At 42.9% G+C, this 20,213-nt stretch overlaps 1 protein-coding gene and 1 long non-coding RNA gene across 3 annotated transcripts in view; both read right to left on the bottom strand.

Annotated features, from left to right (window-relative positions):
• The window catches only part of GAB2 (GRB2 associated binding protein 2), a 140,712-nt gene that overhangs the window by 107,608 nt on the left and 12,891 nt on the right, over nt 1–20,213 (bottom strand). The gene's annotated exons all lie outside the window — the stretch shown is intronic.
• LOC123651874 lies at nt 12,473–15,705 on the bottom strand. The gene is made up of 2 exons (XR_006740841.1): nt 14,530–15,705; nt 12,473–14,286 (listed from the first exon to the last, which is right to left on the bottom strand). It is a non-coding gene; the product is annotated as an uncharacterized LOC123651874 (long non-coding RNA).

Raw genomic sequence — 20,213 nt, forward strand, 5'->3', positions numbered from 1 at the left:
GATCTAGAAATTGTTCTAGCAAATGATCTTAAAGCTAAATCATGTGTGTCCAGAAGTCATCTATAAAATATATATAAAACCCAAGTAACCAGAACAACTGAACGACAGGAATGACCAATCACTATGAAGCGCATGGCAGTGGTCAGGCCTGATAGGAGCCTGATCAGCTCCCCCTACAACCTCCTGCAGACCCTTCCCCAAGCTGGCTTGTCCCTGATCGGCCCCTATTGGGGTGGGCCAGCCAGACCCCATCCATGCATGAATTTGTGCACTGGGCTTCTAGTTAAAATATGATACTGGTGCCCGGCTGGTGTGGCTCAGGGATTGAGCATCGACCTATGAAATAGGAGGTCAGAGTTTGACTCGCAGTCAGGGCACATGCCCAGGTTGTAGGCTCCACCCCAGGAGGGAGTGTGCAGGAAGCAGCCAACCAATGATTCACTCTCATCATTGATGTTCCCATCGTTCTCTCTCTTTTTTCCTTCCTCTCTGAAATAAATAAAAAATTTAAAAAAAAATCAAACTGTTGATTAAAAAGCACACTACAATGTAAAATAAATGTACACAAATTGCTATACAGGTCATCACAGTACAAGCACATGCTTCAATAAAAACCTGGAATAAGCATACTATAAAAAGCAAGAATTTCGCCCTGGCCTGTGTGCTAAGTTGGTTGGGCATTGTCCCATGCACCAAAAGGTTGCTCAGTTGATTCCAGGTCAGGGCACATGCCTGGAGTTGCAGACTCCATCCTGAGTAGGGGGTGAGGCAGCCGATCAATGTTCAGCTTTCACATCGATGTTTCTCCCTCTCCCTTCCTCTCTAAAAAATCAATTTTTTTAAAGCAAGAATTTCTATTTGTATAAAGTTAAGAGAAGAGATAATGTTGATATTTCAATGAATCCGATTATCTACCTACGTAAGTAACTATACAGCATGATAACAAATAGAAATAAAGAAAAGAAGAAAAAATAAATTGTTAAGTTTTAATCTTCAACGTCAGACCCAGGAAAATCATCTTCAAAGTTAGGTCAAACATCCCCAACACCAGAAAATTCACCATCCCTGCAGGTATCCAATCCATTCTCTTAATCACTGGCACTCACAGCAATAGAAACTTTGGTCACCCCTGATTTTAAAATAGGGTTCTGTTGCTCATTAACTGGGTTGCTTTGCGATATAAAGTTGACCCTTGAACAATGCAGGGGTTTGACTATAGAGTAAAAAAACCCACATGTAACTGTTGACTCTATAGGCAGCCCTTCACATCCTCAGATTCAACCAACAATCAAAATACTATTTTTTGATTGTTGGGAATACAAAAATACTATCTTTTATCCACAGTTAGTCGAAGCTTTGGATTCAAAACCCATGAATACAAAGGGCTGACTGTATTGAAAAAAACAGGCATATAAATGGACTTGCGTAGTTCAAACCCGTGTTGTTCAAGGGTCAATGTATATGAATGCAATGATTAAAAAAAACACACACACACAAACGCATTGATAAATTAGTGCCTCTATCACCTCTGAGCCATGACACAGTGTAGCAAAATTTAAATCTAAAATGGAATGGAATGATCCGAAATTTCCCTCTGGCAGGCCGTGTGGCCCATGGCTTCTTGGAGTTGCTAAACCTCTGGGATGTGAGACTTGCACGGCTGTCACATTTGTGCCCCCATTCTCCTCCACTAGAGGAAAAACTTCAGGGCAGACCATCTGCTGTGACATACCTTCTCTCCTGCCTAGACTTTCATCTGCCTAATAGGTGCATTTTATCTGGAGAAAAGGTGGGGTGAGGGGGAGGAGAAACATGTCTTTTACGTCAGCAACTTATGAAAATAACAAAGGCAATTATTCTCACACAACATGACAGAGTTGTAAAAACTTGAGGTTTGTGGGAGCTGCATGGATGTTATTTGCTAATGATTATTCTCAGATAAGGAATTTGGGGATGGATTTTTGCCTTCATTGAGTTTTTCAGCATTTTAAAATGTATAACAAACATGGTGCCTTTTAAGAAAAGTGAGGACCATTTCTTTAAAAAAACAAATGCAATTGCTCTGTGTATATGCTAACATGGAACTATCTCCCTGATTGACTTTATCCCACAGGGTGTGGCACACATTGATCTTAAGGATTTAGAACAGTGGCTGGCAGAGAGCATTCGGGTATTACCCTTGTTACATCGTAAAGTGAGATACAACAAGGTACAAGACAAGGTAAACTGGACAAGGGTAAGGGTGAGAAAGATATTTATCTTTCACTGACTACTATTATCCTGCCCAGGTTCCCTAAATAACAAAGCCAAGGGCAAAATGTATCTGCTTTTTATCAGGTGTTAAAGTCTCATAAAGTCTCAGAGCAGGGGCGGGAGCAGATGTGTGTGTGTGTGTGTGTGTGTGTGTGTGTGTATGTGTGTGTGTGTGTGTGTGGTGGTGGTGGTGGTGGTGGTGGTGGTGGTGGTGGTGGTTAGTGAGGCAGGGTGGGAAGGAAAGCAAACACAAGGTTGTGCATTAACAGATGGACTACAGCTTAACATGAAAGCACAGCCACTGGCCCCATCATTCAGAATGCTTCACACAGACAGTGCCTGAGAACAGTGCATGTGAGGGATGGTGGGGGAGGATGTTGGGGGGCGGGATGGGGGACAGCGAGTAATTTATCCACTAGCTCCTCCTCTCCCCATACCCCCTCCTCCAACCCTTTTCCCACACCCAGGCTGTAACCCAGCCCCTCCCGGACAGTCACTGAGGAATAGCACACCAAGCATTTCATCTGAAGTGGTAGGAGGAGCCAGAGCCTTCTTGGCTCTGTTCCCTGCTGCTCTCTCCATGGTGGGCACAACTGAGATGAAACAGAATCCAGTCCAGCAGGAGGCTGAGGTGGACAGGCAGAGCTAGGAAATAAGGCAAAAGCAGCAGCAGCTGGGTCTTGCCATTGAGCAAGCTGGTGAGGGCCTGGGGGCAGGTAGAACCAAGGGAACCTGAGTAGACATATTAATTGAGTCCCATATACTAGGTGTACCAGTTAATAATGCAGATTTTTTCAATAGATGGAATTACACATATGTTGATATATATGCGATTTGATATGTATGTTATTTTGTTGTATTGATAGCAAGCTTCAACATTGCATATGTCAAAATTTGCTGGTGTTAACCTCATAGATATTTTTACCCTTAAAAATGTCGAATTTCGTGCCAAAAAAAGAGCATTTGCAGGAAGTTTTAATTCATTACTTTACTTTGAAGAAAAGTGCTGCTAAAAGTTATTATATACTTTGGAAAGATTATGGTGAACATGCTCCATCTCAAGATACTTGTGAACGCTGGTTTAAATGCTTTAAAAGTGATGACTTCGATGTGAAAGACAAAGAACATCCAGGTCAACCGAAAAAGTTTGAAGACCAACAATTACAAGCATTATTGGATGAAGATGCGTGTCAAACTCAACAACACTTAAAGAAAGATTAAACATTGCTCAGCAAACAATTTCTGATGGTTATAAGCAGTAGGAAAGATTTTTTTTAAAAATACATATTTTATTGATTTTTTACAGAGAGGAAGGGAGATAGAGAGTTAGAAACGTCGATGAGAGAGATGTGCCCACAACCAACGTATTATACAATACATGCCCCTGACTGGAATCGAACCTGGGACCTTTCAGTCCGCAGACCGACGCTCTACCACTGAGCCAAACGGGTTTCAGTGCAATGAGAGAGATTTTAAAGGAAGGAAAATGGGTACCACATCAACTGAATAAAAGACAAATGGAAAACTGAAAACTCATCAGTAAAATGTTGCTTCGATGGCAGGAAAGAAAGTCTTTTTTGCATGGAACTGTGACTGGTGATGAAAAGTGGATTTATTTTGAGAATCCCAAATGCACAAAATCATGGGTTGATCCAGGTCAACCGTCAACATCGACTGCAAGGCCAAATCTATTTGGAAAGAAGACAATGTTCTGCGTTTTGTGGGATAAGAAAAGTGTGGTGTATTATGAGCTTCTAAAACAAGGTGAAACCTTTAATACTGATTGCTACTGACAACAATCAATTTGAACCATGCTTTGATCATGAAACAACCATTCTGGGCCAGGAGACACAGCAAAGTAATTTTGCTTCATGATGACACACCATCACACACTTCAAAACCAGTTAAAGTCATGTTAAAAGATCTTGCCTGGGAGGTATTAACCCACCCACCATATTCACCAAACCATGCTCCTTCAGATGACCACTTGTTCTAATCTATGGCATATGCACTTTCAGAGCAGCATCTCAAAACGTAAGAAGTGGAAAATTGGGTCTCTGAATGGTTTGCCTCAAAACAAGAAAAGTTTTTTTGGGATGATATCCACAAATTACCTGAAAGATGGGGGAAATGTGTAGCTAGCGATGGACATTACTTTGAAGAAAGCACTTCTGATGTGTCTCTTGAAATTATCGTGTTTTCTTTGATTACAAAATCTGCATTATTAACCGGTACACCTAGTAGCACATTATGTATATAGTATTTTTTAAAACAGGAGAAACTGCATTTAGGCTACACCCAGGTTGCTCAGTTGATTAACGGTTAATGGTTTAATGCTGTGGTTGGGAAACTGTGGCTCGAGAGCCACATGTGGCTCTTTGGCCCCTTGAGTGTGGCTCTTCCACAAAATACCACGGCCTGGGTGAGTCTATTTTAAAGAAGTGATGTTAGAAGAAGTGTAAGTTTAAAAAATGTAGCTCTAAAAGAAATTTCAATCATTGTACTATTGACTTTGGCTCTGTTGACTAATGAGTTTGCCGACCACTGGCCTAATGGAAAGGGCGCGACCTTGCAGCCAGCCAGTTCTGAGTTCGAGAATTCTGTTCTCCTGGGACTTGTTGGGAAACTTTGGGTGGGTTTCTCTCATTGACATGGACGGAGATGACGTGGACATGGCATGGTCACTGTGAAGATTAAGTGAGCTCCGTTGGCTAAGAGAGGTGCTGGGCTCCGGCAGACATGGCTTTGCCTCACATAAGAAAGGCTGATTCTTTTCCTTCCCTCATTCAATCCCTCTCCGGAACCCCCTAAGAGCATTCTGCTTAGCATGACTTGTACTTCTGATTATCTGATACTCTGAAGCTCCTTGAGGAAAGGGTTATCGTTTAATTCTCTGGGGTTCCCTTTTTGGTGTCCTGTTCATGTTTGAAACAGAGCACATGTTTGCTGAATGAAACAGAACTCCAAACACCAACGCTAATGGGAGATAGCTTTTCATATGACTATTAGTAAAGTCACTTGAAGGACCTATGAGATTTCCTAAACACCGCTTGACCTTGGCTCTGGCTAGAAAGGTGGGGAAAAAATACCAAAGGCTTTGGAGGTGGACAGATTTGCATTCCGATCTCAGTTCCATAGCTCACTACAAGAGTGACATGTGGGCAAGTGATACACAAAGCCTCTAAAATGTTAGTTCCCTTAAACATAAAATGGGGATCCTAGCCCAGTTAGAGTGGCTCAGTGGTTGAGCATCGACCTATGAACCAGGAGGTCATTGTTTGGTTCCCGGGCAGGGCACATACCTGGGATTGCAGACTCAATCCCCAGAGGGGGGTGTGCAGGAGGCAGCTGATAAATGATTCTCTCTCATCATTGATGTTTCTATCTCTCTCTCTCCCTTCCTCTCTGTATAAAAAATAAAAATTAAAAATAAACAAAAATGGGGATCCTACTATATTTCATAGGGTTATTGTAGGGACTGAAGTTACATAATACAAACTATGATTGGCATGGTGCTTCCCTATGTTGCAGGGCACTCTTGTGCCCCCTATGCTCTGATCCTTCCTGGTCAAGGCTGTTCAGTCCCTCCGCTCCTAAGAGTGGGAAGGTCTCATCCTTTCCCTAGCCTCTATGGGTACTTTTCTGCAAGAGGGAGACCCTGTGGATCCAGGTGATGGAGGGGTTTGCAGAGCCACATGACTGACAGTTTCTTTCTACTGGCACAGATAAACGGATATTTCTCTTCCTCCTTTGCTGGACACAAACCGCCAGGGCTGATCCCAGGGGAGGACACTCAAGCCCTGTGACCAGTGACCTTTGACTGTTTTCTTCTTTTCTGAAAACTTACAGCCGGAGGGAAAAAACTGCCTGTGTTTCTTTCCAGGAGAAAGAAACTTCTTTGAAACACTGCTGGATCTTCCAGATTTCCCTCATTGCTGGCATTGTTGCTGAAGGTCATGAAGACAGGAGAGATGGAGATGATAGCAACGGCTCACTCCGTATTTGGGGCCTTTCGGCACAAGCTGACCGCTGGAGCACTGCTGTTGTGTCTACATCCCAGGTAGCAGAGAGCGAGAGGAGTGCTTTTCCAGCTCATCCAGGATGAAAGTCAGCAGCAGCAAAGACCAAGCAGCCGAGGCCAGTGGTCGGCAAACTCATTAGTCAACAGAGCCAAATATCAATGGTACAACCACTGAAATTTCTTTGGAGAGCCAAATTTTTTAAACTTAAACTATATAGGTAGGTACATTGTTATTAACTTTAATTAGGGTACTTCTTAAGCTGGCCTTTGCTAAAAACTCAAGGGGCCAAAGAGCCGCATGTGGCTTGCGAGCCGCGGTTTGCCGACCACTGGCCTAGGCCCCTGACTCCACGGATCCAAATCTCTGAACTCCTTTTATGTTAGAAAACAACCCTGGCATATTTAAGCCACTAGAGCTAGTTTCTATTACTAGCCACCAGACACAATTCCTAACTTACTGAATGGTGGACCAACATATGTGCATAGGAAAATCACTAGTTATGGGTGATTTGGGCAACTCTTTAGCAAATTCTCAAGTTGTAAAAGAATGGCTGTGTGTGTGTGTGTGTGTGTGTGTGTGTGTGTGGAGTGTGTGTCTGATGGTGGTAGGATCAAAAAAAAGAAAAGAAGAAAAGAGATTTCTGGTAGGAGTGAAAGGTATCTGCTTTTTTCTCCCTTTTCTTTTTATCCAACACACTTGAATGTCAGCTCGGTGCCAGCCTTTGTACAAAATACCATCCTTTGTGGGTTTACAAAGTGCTTTCACACGAGCTTCTCTTTCAGCTCCATCCTGCTGCCTTTGCTCTGGACCTGCAGGGAGCCCCCGAGAGGTGCTGAGAGACAGAGTTTCCAGGATCCCCAGGACAGATGAGGACTGTAGCCGCAGCCACAAAGGCATTAAGTAAGAAAGACAAGTCCTAGTTGGCAATATGGTTAAAAAGAACAGCATTTCAAGTAAATCTGACTGGCCCCATACGGTTCAACGGTGAGTACTTCAAGCTTGGGTTATTCCCTAGGCCCACTCTCTCTCTCATAAAGTTTTCTTTCAGGAAAAACTCTTAAAAAATGTAAGGGCTTCTCATTCATCTGTTCTTGCCTTAAAAGAAAAACTACTGCCTGAATAGTGTGGCTCAGTTGGTTAAGCATTGTCCCCTGAACTAGGAGGTCATAGTTCGATTCCCACCCAGGGCACATGCCCGGATTGTAGGCTCAAACCCCAGTAAGAGGGCATGGAGGAGACAGCTGATTGATGTTTTTCTCTCATTGATGTCTCTCTCTCCCTCTCCCTTCCTCTCTCTGAAAGAAATAAAAACATTTTTTAAAAACTATTAAGCAAGGAAAGGTAAAAAAAAAAAAAAAAAAAAAAAAAAAAAAGGCCAGCTCAAGTGGAAGACAGGATGTGTGTAACCTGAATAAAGCCCAGCAATATAGGGCCTTTGCTCAATTAATATTTGACAAAGGAGGCACGAATATACAATGGAGTCAAGACAGTTTCTACAGTAAATGGTATTGGGAAAATTGGACAGACACATGCAAAAGAATATCACCAACTTACACCATTCACAAAAATAAATTCAAAATGGATACAGGACTTAAACATCAGACGGGAAACCATAAAAATACTAGAGGCATCCACAAGCAGCAAAATCTCAGACATATGCCAAAAGAACTTCATCACTGATACTGCCCCTAGGGCAATGGAAGCTAAAGAGAAAATAAACAAATGGGACTACATCAAAATAAAAAGCTTTTTTACAGCAAAAGAATCAATCAACAAAATAACAAGAAAGCCCACTGTGTGGGAGAACATATTTGCAAATAACACCACTGATAAAGGTTTAATCTCCAACATCTATAGACAGTTTATACAACTAAATAAAAGGAAAATGAATGATCCAATTAAAAAATGGGCAATGGACCTAAATAGAATATTTTCAAAAGAAGACAGAAGGAAGGTCAAGAGGCACATGAAAACATGCTCAAAGTCATTAATTATCTGAGAGATGCAAATCAAAACAACAATGTGGTACCATCTCACACCTGTCAGAATGGCCAACATCAACAAATCAACAAACGACAAGTGTTGACGAGGTTGTGGAGAAAAAGGAACCCTCGTGCACTGCTGGTGGGAATGCAGAATGGTGCAACCACTGTGGAGAACAGTGTGGAGTTTCCTCAAAAAACTGAAAATGGAACTCCCATTTGACCCAGTAATCCCACTCCTAGGAATATATCCCAAGAAACTAGAAACACCCATCAGAAAGGATATATGCACTCCTATGTTCATAGCAGCACAATCTACAATAGCCAGAATTTGGAAACAGCCTAGGTGCCCGTCAGCAGATGATTGGATCCAAAAACTATGGTACATCTACACAATGGAATACTATGCTGCCATAAAAAAGAAGGAATTCTCATAATTTGCAGCAACCTGATGGAATTTGAGAACATCATGCTGAGTGAAATAAGCCAATCAATGAAAGAGAAACACCACATGACCTCACTCATTTGTGGATAATAAAGATCATTATAAACTGATGAACCAAAAGATAGATATAGAGACAGTAAAGCAACAAGCAGTTTGTCAAATTACAGTGGGGAGGGGAGGAGGATCTGGGGGAGATAATAGATCAACCGAAGGACTTGTATACTTGCATATAAGTACAACCAATGGACATAAAACTCTGGGGAGGGAGGGGATGTTTGGAAGGGAGGGAGGGGGGCAAAAAAAATCAATAAAATATGTAAAAATAAAAAAATAATAAATAAAATATAAAATTAAAAAAAACTATTAAGCAAGGAAAGGTAAAAAAACAAACAAACAAAAAAAAAAAACAAAAAAAAAAAACAAAGGCCAGCTCAAGTGGAAGACATGATGTGTGTAACCTGAATAAAGCCCAGCAATTTAGGGCCTTAGTTCTGGGCAGAATGGCACTTACAAACATTCCAGCAGACAAAAGTTAAAAAAAAAAAAAAGGTAATTCCAGCCTTTACCTAAATTTCTCAAGTAATATCAAAAGGAATCAAAGTTATAACCCACACTTCTTCTCCTCACCAATTACTACAGTTGTTCAAGGGTCTCTCACTGACCAACCTACCCAGCCCCTGACCTGCAAAGTCCACTTTTAGATTTGCACTCTCCTCTTTCCCAGTTATCTTTCAGTTCTTTTGTGTGGAACTTCCTGATTTTACACTGTCACCTGGTTCAGCCTGTTAAAGTAGATGCTGGCAGGAGACCTAGAAAGCAAGAAGGCCAGGAAGAGCACCCAGAGGAAACAATAAATGCTGATGTCAGTGATTTTTCTCTGTTACGCAAACTTCATAAAAAGAGCCAGATCCAAAGCTGCTGGGTGTGGTCACGACTCCCTCGAATCAAATAAGGGAGCTCAAGTCATGAAACAAAGCAGGTCAAAGGTTTAAATGCAGATTAAAAAGCCTTTTAATATACGGAAGGGGCCCAAGAAGTGAAAACTTCCAAAAACATAAACAGATCCCTAGATCATAATGTAGTTTATTAATACATGCAAATTGCTTAGAATAGGATTGACACTCAATTCATGTAGCTATTATTATTTTTCCTATCTCAGCTCTTCTGTACATACTCCCAGAGCAGAATGTATAGACCAGCAAGCACTGAAGAGCTTAATAACATGAAAATATAGCTGGCTCCCAATGTGGTCCCTGATGCAGAGGCAAAATCTTGAGATTTATCAATTACAAATGAGTCTCAGATCCGACCCTGGAACCAGATACTAATCTGAACTGAGCTAGAGAGAGGCAGAGAAAGGGCCCCAGAACGGGGCCACTCCCAAACCTGACAGGTGCGTAGTCATTGTGAGTGACGTGGGTTTACAAAGTGCTTTTTCCTCCATTTCCCTTTCTGACTCGGTGACTGATGGGTCACAGACAGTGCTCTCTGAGTTCTCTCTGGGGACCCTGCACCCCTGGAATTCTGCTACGCTGTCCTACCTCTTCCCTGTAGAAACTGTATTTCTTTCCTTCAGAAGCTGCACACACAGACTCTGGGATTCTGGTCCCAGCCACTCCTGTGTCGCCCTTCAGCCACATCATCTTCACGACACTAGTAACCCTGCACTCCAGACTCATCTGTTCCCCACAGTGTGAAAGAGCCCACGAAGAGAGTTTATTTAAACTTGTGTTCTTAAAAGATCAGTGCAGAGGTACGGTAAGGAGACCTGTGGGGGGAAATGTTAATCGTGGGTGTGTGAACAGAGCCAGATGGGCTGGGAGACTGTTTCCCCTTAGAACTGTGCTCCCTGGATCATTAGTAGTTTATTTCTGCCTTAGATTATATAGTAAGATGGGTTTACTCCTTTGAGAGCTAAGTGCAGAGATCCCAGACATGAACCCAAGTAGCAAAACAGAGTCCTTAAGCGAGAGTCCTGCTGTTCAGCATTAACCAGGAGAGTCTATTCATTATGAGTAACGAATTATAATAAAGAGAGCTAACACTGATATAGTACTTGCTTATACTAACCGTTCTAAGCACTTTCTGTATCAGTGGTCGGCAAACTGTGGCTCGAGAGTTTGGCCCCTTGAGTGTAGCTCTTCCACAAAATACCATGTGCAGGCGCACACATACAGTGTGACTGAAATTTCGTGGCCCATGCACAGAAGTCGGTTTTCGGCTCTCAAAAGAAATTTCAATCGTTGTACTGTTGATATTTGGCTCTGTTGACTAATGAGCTTGCCGACCACTGTCTATATTAACTCGTTTACTCCTCACAGAGGTCTTACTAGAAACTAAGGCACTGCTAGAAGGGGGAAAGGGGGAAATGAATTCATGGGGAAGCAATCAACAAGTGCTTACTACATACTCCAAAGGAAAACTAGAATAAACAGTTTTTAAGATTACCTAGATTTCTGAACCACATGATCAGCAATTCCTTGTGTAGATATCACTTTCTATGGTGCGCTCGCACTTCTTCAGTCTGATTGAAGGCAGTGCTCCAGCGCTTCTGTGATTTTTCAGAGGGAAGCCAGTCAGTTTATCACCGACTCTCAGCCCTTTGGAGTGCCAGACTGAAATGCTGATTTGCAAAATTATGAAGAGGTCTCAAGGCTCTCTCCAGAAGCTGAGCACGAAAGCCCTGATTAAAAGCATGTCCCACTTGACTCAATTACAATGACCTTGGCTGTGTCCTTGTCTTGGCTTCCTCCTTACTAAACTCAAAATAATGAGAAATTAAGAAAGGTTGGGCTTTCTTTCAGAAAAGGGTTTTACCACCCAGTTAACCAACAAAACAGATTTCCCACCTTAGCCCGTTTGGCTCAGTGGATAGAGCCTCAGACTGTGGAGTGAAGGGTCCCGGTTCATTCTGGACAAGGGCACGTACCTTGGTTAAAAGTTTGATGCCCAGCCTCGGGCAGGGCGCAAGTAGGAGGCAACCAGTTGATGTGCCTCTCTCACATTGATATTTCTCTCACCCTCTCTTTCACTTTCCCTAAAAATCAATGGAAAAATATCCTTGGATAAGGATTAGCAAATGCAAACACAAACACACACACACACACACACAGACAAAAAAAACCAAATCCAAAAAAACACAGATTTCCCACCAGTTGGACTGACAATGAGCAAATAGATGCTTATTTGTTTTTACGGAAATTTCTGTTAGAATGTAATGAGAAAACGATACAGGTCTTTCTCCCACTGGACTACAAACTCCATGAACCCCAAGGAAGGGGTTTCTGTTTTCATTATCTGGTATCGTCTTAGGTCCAGAGTAGTAACTCATAGTTGGCGAGAGATCAGTAACAGAGTTTGAATGAACCTTGTTCATTGCTTGTGCTTCTGCCTGCCCTCGACCCTGCCCCTGCCTTCACTGCACCCCTCCTACAACCCTGACGATGACTGCACCCTGTCAGGCACCTTGTCTCTCATGTAGTTTCACATTCAGTGTCTAAGGTGTGGCTTCCTATACAGTGGGTGTTTTTTCAACAAATAAGTATTTTTATTTTTTTAAACATATTTTATTGATTTTTTACAGAGAGGAAGGGAGAGGGATAGACAGTTAGAAACATCGATGAGAGAGGAACATTGATCAGCTGCCTCATGCACATCCCCCCACTGGGGATGTGCCCGCGACCAAGGTACATGGCCTTGACCGGAATCGAACCCAGGACCCTTGAGTCTACAGGCCGACGCTCTATCTATTGAGCCAAACTGGTTTCAGCTTAACAAGTAAGTAAATAAGGCACAGGCTTCTTCAAAGGCAGGGACCTTCTTTTACCCTGATGCATCACCGGTATACTCATCAAGGCTGCAAGCACAGTGCAGCATAACCGTCTGCTGAATTAATGTAATGTGATCAGAGGGAAGACAGCACTTAACGACCAAGCGACAACCAGATATGTTTTATGATAGTTCAGTCTTCATTAGCGGCATTTATTATAGATGTTTTGCTAAGATAGACTTCATTCCCGGTTTATATGTCTCCTACAGCAAAAGAAACTGGTGAATGTGGGTATTTACAGCACTGACAATGTAAAGCACTGATGGCAGCTAATTTGGGGAGTGGAAAAATAAGTTGGAATCAAAAGACTAGACAACAATGAAGATGAAAGTGAAGGGAGTGACCAGAATTAAAGCACAGATGCCAAAAGATCTTGAATTTGAAGGAGAGGAAAGATATTTTACTTTAGACTTCAAGTAAGGAATTTGTATTAAAGAGTTCAAGGAAAAATCATTAAAAATAATAGAAATAAGATGTGTAAATAAATTCCAAATCATGGGAGGAAGAAAAGGAGAAATAAAGGAAACCAGATGAAACCAACGGAAGGGAGGGGAACAGAGGCTTGACATAAGATGCAGAAATAAGAAATATACCCACATATGCCAGTAATCACAATAGGGTAAGTATAGTGGTTTGGGGAAAACTCTAGATAAACTGGTCAAGGAAGGTTTTGCTGAGGTAACGACATCTTATTATAACAGCAATCACTTCATCAGAGCTAGTACATGCCAAGCCCTAGCCCAAGTGCTTTATATATAGTTTCAATTGAATCCTCACAATCACTTCATAAAAAATACATTATTACCCTGTTTTACAGTTAAGAAAATTGGGATGCAGAGAAGTAACCTGCCCAAGATCACAGAGCCAGTAAGTGAATTTGAATCCAGAGTCCATGGCCTTGACTACCTTGCTGTGCTCCTTGAAGATACTAGTTAATACTGGGGGGGGGGGGGGAGGGGCAGGAAAGGGAGGGAAGAGGGTAGTACGGGAAGAGGAGAAGAGATATTCCAGGCAGAGGGAAAAGCAGGAGCGAAGGCCCTGAAGTTGGGAAGGACTTAGTTCTTTTGAAGAAGAGAAAAGAGGCCACGGTGGCTGAACAGTAACAACAATGGGGCAGTGTAGCATGAGATTGGACGTGAGAGGCCATATAGGCCCTATCAAGTAGCTTCTTTATTTACTACATGTTAGAAGCTGGGCTAAATGCCTTATATTTAGCCTTACATTATAACATTTCTTAACACAACAGTTCTTCTCTGATCATTCCTAGTCAATTAACCTCCTCTGTGCCCTCAGGGCACTTTGCGTATGTCTGTATTGCAGCACTGTTCTCAGTGGGTCTCAGCTAGCTATTGATTGATTGGTCGATTTCCTTAATGCTGAGGACGGTATCATTTACATCCTCAGTGAAAGGCATCCAATAGGCACTTAGTGAATGCCTCCACTTTCTTAGTTTCTGCTGCTGGGACCACCATATTGCAAAGCAAAGCTTTGGAACTACAAATGGGAAGATTCAAGTGAAGTTTTTTTTTTCCTCCCCTAACACAATTAATAACAAGGATACTTATATTTTTATAACTAATGGACCTTCCAAGAACAGCATCTATGCAAGTTTATGTATATTACCCCGTCCCCTATACAAAGCTAAGTCACTATGCATAGGGATCAACTCACTCCTATCTTTCCAAAGTCTTTTCAGACTTAGCCAGGATAACACCCATTTTTTCTAACAGTTCAAAGCACTGGAAAATTCTGTACCTCCAATTTTATTTTATTTTTAAAATATATTTTATTGATTTTATACAGAGAGGAAGAGAGAGGGATAGAGAGTTAGAAACATTGATAAGAGAGAATCATCGATCAGCTGCCTCTTGCATACCCCCTACTGTGATATACCCGCAACCAAGTTACACGCCCTCGACGGGAATCGGGAATCGAACCCTGGAACTTTCAGTCCGCAGGCCGACGCTCTATCCAGAGCCAAACCGGTCCCGGCTGTACCTCCAATTTTAAAAAGTCCCTGTAGATTTGGGAGCAGAACAAATTTATGTGTGTCTACTAATAACAAGGAATTCTAATACAATCAATGTTTTGAGATCAAAACTAGTGGCTGTGACTATTCTATTCATCGTGAAAGTTTCATGCTTCTCAGATTCTCTCGACTAATGTTTCTCAAAATGTACATCTAATATACTAGTAACTGTAGTCTGACTTTAGCGATAGCCATCCAGAAAAGGCAAGAAATCATGGAGAGAATACTATCATTTCTACGGGAAGTAGGAATATGATACAGAATTCATTCAAAGACTGAAGCACAATATCACGGACAGAAAAAAACAAATTTATTTTCCTCTCACCAGAAGGGCTCTGAGGCTCCTACTACTCCTTTCTGACATGGTTCCTACCTGATCCCTTAGTCATCTTTTCTAGATGTGCTAGCACTGGTCAAGATTTTGATATACATTTTCTGAAATATGTATTCCTAAAGTCTGAGGTCCAGCTTTCTTCTCTCTTTTACTGATAGCAAACCAAAGTGACACCACATTCTCAAGCTCTCGTTAAGTTCATGTTACCAAGATATTTCCCACTGGGTCAGAGACCAGTTACAATGGTCTCTCAGCGAATTGAGAAAGCAAAGTTGTCAACAGGGCCAGGAAAGGATGTGTTAAATAGGCTTACTTGCTACACAACCAAACTCCAAAAATGTTCAGTTGAATCTGCCATCATACCCTGTCACTGTCAGGTTGTGTAATGTTGGCAGAGATACAGCCACAAAGAAGCGGCAGAGGGAATTAAAATGGAATGAGGAACTTTACATATAGTCTGCCAGCTGCCCCATGTAGAAAGGAGGCTCGGTGAGCATAGATAACTCGTCCAAAGTTGCATTTTAATTAAAGAGTTTGAAACCCTGATTCAAATTCAGATTTGTCTGACAAAAACATGTTTATTCTATAAAGAGAGGCCAGCCGGAACTTGGGTTCAAAATCTATTCATGTTTTTAATAGGGAAGTCTTAATAATTTCCTAAAGGCCCTGATCTTCTCAGTTCCTTATTGAAGAAATAGAGAAAATAAAAGTACCTATTTTTTAGGGCTGTGGTGGAGATTGAGATAATATATAAGAAGTGCTCAGAACAGTTTCCCATATACATGAATAGACAAATCAATTTATTATTAGGCAAATATATATATATATTAAAGGTCTGGTGCATGAAATAGTGCATGGAGGGGGGGGGGGGTCCCTCAGCCCAGCCTGCACCCTCTCACAATAAGGGACCACACCGGGGATGTCTGACTGCCAGTTTAGGCCTGATCCCACCTAAACTGGCAGTTGGACATCCCTTTCACAATCCAGGACTGCTGGCTTCTAACCACTTGTCTGCCTACCTGTCTGATTGCCTCTAACCATTCTGCCTGCCTGTCTGATTGCCCCTCATCACTCTGCCTGCCTGTCTGATCATCCATAACCACTCTGCTTGCCTGCCTGATCGCCCCTAACCACCTCAGCTCAGCCCCGGCCCTGACAGCTTTGTCCGAAATGTCATTTGGCTGTCTGGTCTAATTAGCATATTATGCCATATATATATATATATATATATATATATATATATATATATATATATCCCCCCCCCCAATATACAGGGACACCTCAGAGAGATTGCAGGTTTGGCTCCAGACCACTGCAATAAAGCAAATATCGAAATAAAATCACACACACACAAATTCACACCAGTTTTTTTTTTTTGTTTCCCTGTGCATATAGAAGTTGTGCTTATGCTATAATTAGTCTATCAAGTGTGCGATAGCATTGCCCAAATAAACAATGTCCATGCCTTAATTAAAAATACTTTATTGCTAAAAACTATCATCTGACTGTCTTAGAAAACTGGTGCCAATAGACTTGTTCAACATGAAGTTACCAAAAAGCTTGAATTTGTAAAAAACACAGTATCTGTGAAGAGAAATGAAGTGAAGTACAATAAAATGGAGTATGGCTATATGTATACGATAGATAGATAGATAGATAGATAGACAGACAGATATGTATGTATGCAAGTGTGTGTATATATACACAATATATTCTCAGAAAAGAATTTTAAAAATATATATTTTCAGTGACTTCAGAGATGAAGGGAGAGGGAGAGAGAGAGAGAAACATTAGAGATAAGAGAGGAAACATTGATCAGCTTCCTCCTGCACACCTCCCACTGGGGATTGAGCCTGCAACCGAGGCATGTGCCTCGACAGGGAATCTGACCATGACCTCCTGGTTCATAGGTCATCACTCAACCACTGAACCACGCTGGCTAGGCAAGAATTTTTCTTATCTTCATTCAAATGCTCTCTACCAACCTCTGCCCTCAGAGCTATGGATATCCTTAGAAACAGAGCTACATAGTAAGTAACACAATGATCCTTCTCCCACAAGTAGTTCTATTTACTTTTGTTTTGTTAAAAAAAAAATTATAAGGAAAGAAGAGAAGAGAAGAGAAGAAGGAAAAGGTAAAGTTAACTCTTCCCTTGCCTTAAACTAGCGATTTTCACCTTTTTCATCTCATGGCACACATAAACTAATTACCACGATTAGCAGGTTAGCATGATTCCTTTTTATAATACCCTTATCCCTCACAATGCCTCGCAGGGGTTCTTGCACACAACAGGCATTTTAGGCCTTTGTTGCACAATAGCTTTGTATAAGGATAAAGTCATACAGTTTTGTTCTCTTCAGGATGATGTAGATCCTTGCGTAGCCCCCAGCACACAAGGTCACTGGGTCAGGGTCAGGCAGCCTGAGAGGTCCCATTTACATCGTCACAGCGGGCACACTAAGTGCAAGAGAGTACAGCACAGCTTGGGGCTCAGAACTCACCAACCACAAATCCAGTTCCTAGGAAACTCGGATATTGACGTTCATGCAAATGAGGAGGCACTTTGTACCTGTCCCCTGGTTTATAGAGTTTGAAATAAATGAACATTGGGCTTGGCAAGGCCATTACCTCAGCAGCAAACTGTAAGTAAGTGACTTCTAATTTGGTCAAGTCCAGCTTAAACAGAAGTCTTGACTTGCTCCAAGACAATACAATACATAACAATTAGTTTAGGTCATTTTACTTCAGCCTCCATGTAATGAAGAATAACTGTTACAGTATTTTTGAAATGCTTCCTAACGGGTATCCTCTTGCTGACAGAGCAGCTTCTCTTCACATACTCTGTACAGAAAGTGCCTTTTTATTTGAAACTAAGCTGCAAGGGGGATGTGCCATAGGAGAAGCCCTGGCTGTGGGAGGGGAGGTCAGAGAGAAGCCTGCACCTTCCAGCTCTATGGGGAAGAAAAAGGGTAGAAGAGATGAACAAAGACATGGTCCTCATTCACGTGCACTCCCTCTTTGTCATCAAGCTGGTTCAACTCAGTGAACAATGGACCTTCACAAACACTGTGCCTCACTTCCCCAGACACAAGAGGAGGGTGGCGTGGGAGCAGGTGCTGGGATGCAGTAGCAGGACGTGGCCAGAAAAGATGAATGTGGGGCAGCGCTGCTCACTCCCTAAAACCTGAGCATGGACAAGCAGGGTATCTAGAAGTTGCTAAGAGACTGGTGACTAGCAGAGGTCTGTGGTTGGAGCAAAGATTCTCAGTGCGCAGGGACTTTGGGACAAATGTCTGGCATCACAACCTCCTTGGTGGGTTCCACATGTCACTCCCAAAGGGCAGAAATAATGATTTACAATCAACAGACACAGCCAGGACACATTCCAACTAGACCCCGAAGCGGAGGACACCACACAGAGGTCCTCTTCTCTAACTCACACAGACTTTAGCGAGCATTCTCCTTAAGCAGGCAGCAACAGAGCTTACGCACCAACTACTTGCCAGACACTCTTCTAGGTTGAGGAGGGGGTGGAGATATATGAGGCTGACAGAATCCCAGACCAAACAAGATTTGAGGGTGGAAAAAGGGAAGTGGGAGTAACTATGAAAGATAAGTATTTACTCAAGGATCTCTGATTAGGAAGTTGAACTTTGAACAGATTCAAAGGAGACTGTTTATACTGAAAAAAGTAAAATATTATTATGGCAGTTTTTTAAAAATAGCCAAAAATTCTTTGATGCTCCATCTACGAAGAGGCTGTGCGCCCTTTCCTTGAACCGGAGTGGGTCTGTGATTCCTTCGACCACTGGGGTACAGCAAAAGTCACACGGTTTGGTGTCTAAGGCAAGACCATTAAAAAGCGTCCGTGAAGTTTCCACCTTGACCACTAAGACATTCACTCTTGGCGCCTCGGAACCACCACACAAGAAGTCCGATTAGTTAAGAGGCTACCAGGCTGGGAGGATGCCCAGGCTGCATGCCAAGGCCACGTGCTGGTGCCCCCTTCTCTCCACCCCCGCCAGTGGAACCTTTGAGTCATCCCTGCCTGATGAGTCTGTGAGTGAAGACACTTTCAGATGCTTCCTGGTGTCTGAGGCACCGCTTGCCATGTAAGCTTTCCCAGCCGAGGCCCCAGACACTGGGGAACAGAAACAAGTCCCTGCCATGCCCACAGAACCCGTGAGCAAAACAAAATGGTTGTCTTTTGCCACTTAGTTTGGGGAATGCTTTATCATGTGTGTATTTTATCTGCAGCTGCTATAATAGAAAATGCCTCCGTTACCTGGAAGAATCTGGGCAGTCCATAAAGAATCTGAGCAAGACACCTTCTCGCCTAGATTTTCGGTCCAGGGACTAGCATCCCCATGATGCCATCCAGAGTTGTCCACAAATCCATTTCTGTCTCTTTCCCTTGGTGTAGACTACACAGAAGGTATTCAGTAACTTTGCAGAATGACTGACAGGCTCAGAGGGTTCAGGGGAGAGAGATGATATTCCAGACAAAGCAAAGGGACAGGGGTGAGTAAATAAAGATGGGTCCCCAGGGAGAACACGGGGGGCCATGTGAACTTCATCCTTCATCCTTTCCCTCAACGTTTATGTGCCCATATCTTTAGGCCTTTAGTTGTTTTCGTTATTTGAAATATTCTTTCCCATCTGCTTAATGAGCTCCTACTTATTCAAGGCCTACACCCCTGTCATTTTCTCCAGGGCTTTCTCTGACACTGCCCCACTACAAGTGGAAGTAATCACTCCATTCCACTCCTATAACTCTTTCCACAACCTCTTGTATAGCAGGCAGGATACTCTGCATTCTATTTAACTAGAGGCCCAGTGCGCAAATTCATGCACAGATGGGATCCCTCGGGGTGGCCTGCAGGGTTTGGCCCCAGCTCATGCCCCCAGGCTCACAGCCCCACCTGGCACCCTGCTGTGGCCTGGTACTGCTTTCTCACCTGCTCCACCAGCCTGCCTGTGGGGGTGATTGGGTCAGGGCTGGGCTTCCCACCTGGCTGCCTCAGTGCCAGGGAGCTGAACGGCACGTGCCCTCCCCCCCCTCCCCCCCGCCACTGATTGCTATCTTTGGGGTGATGGGCAGGGCGACCAGGCCCTGCTCACACCTGCCTTGGCCTGGCACCATCTGCTAACCTGCTCCACCATGCAGCCACGGTCCTGCTTTCGCCAGGGCCCACTGGGGCCAGCAGCATCTCCAATGCGGCCAGCACCATGTAGCTGATGCCCGCCATGTTCCACGCTGCCCCCTAGTGGTCAGTGCATGTCATAGTGAATGGTTGAACTCCTGGTCAAACAATTTG

Source organism: Pipistrellus kuhlii, unplaced genomic scaffold, assembly GCF_014108245.1.
Source record: "Pipistrellus kuhlii isolate mPipKuh1 unplaced genomic scaffold, mPipKuh1.p scaffold_m20_p_9, whole genome shotgun sequence".
Taxonomy (NCBI): Eukaryota; Metazoa; Chordata; class Mammalia; order Chiroptera; family Vespertilionidae; genus Pipistrellus; species Pipistrellus kuhlii.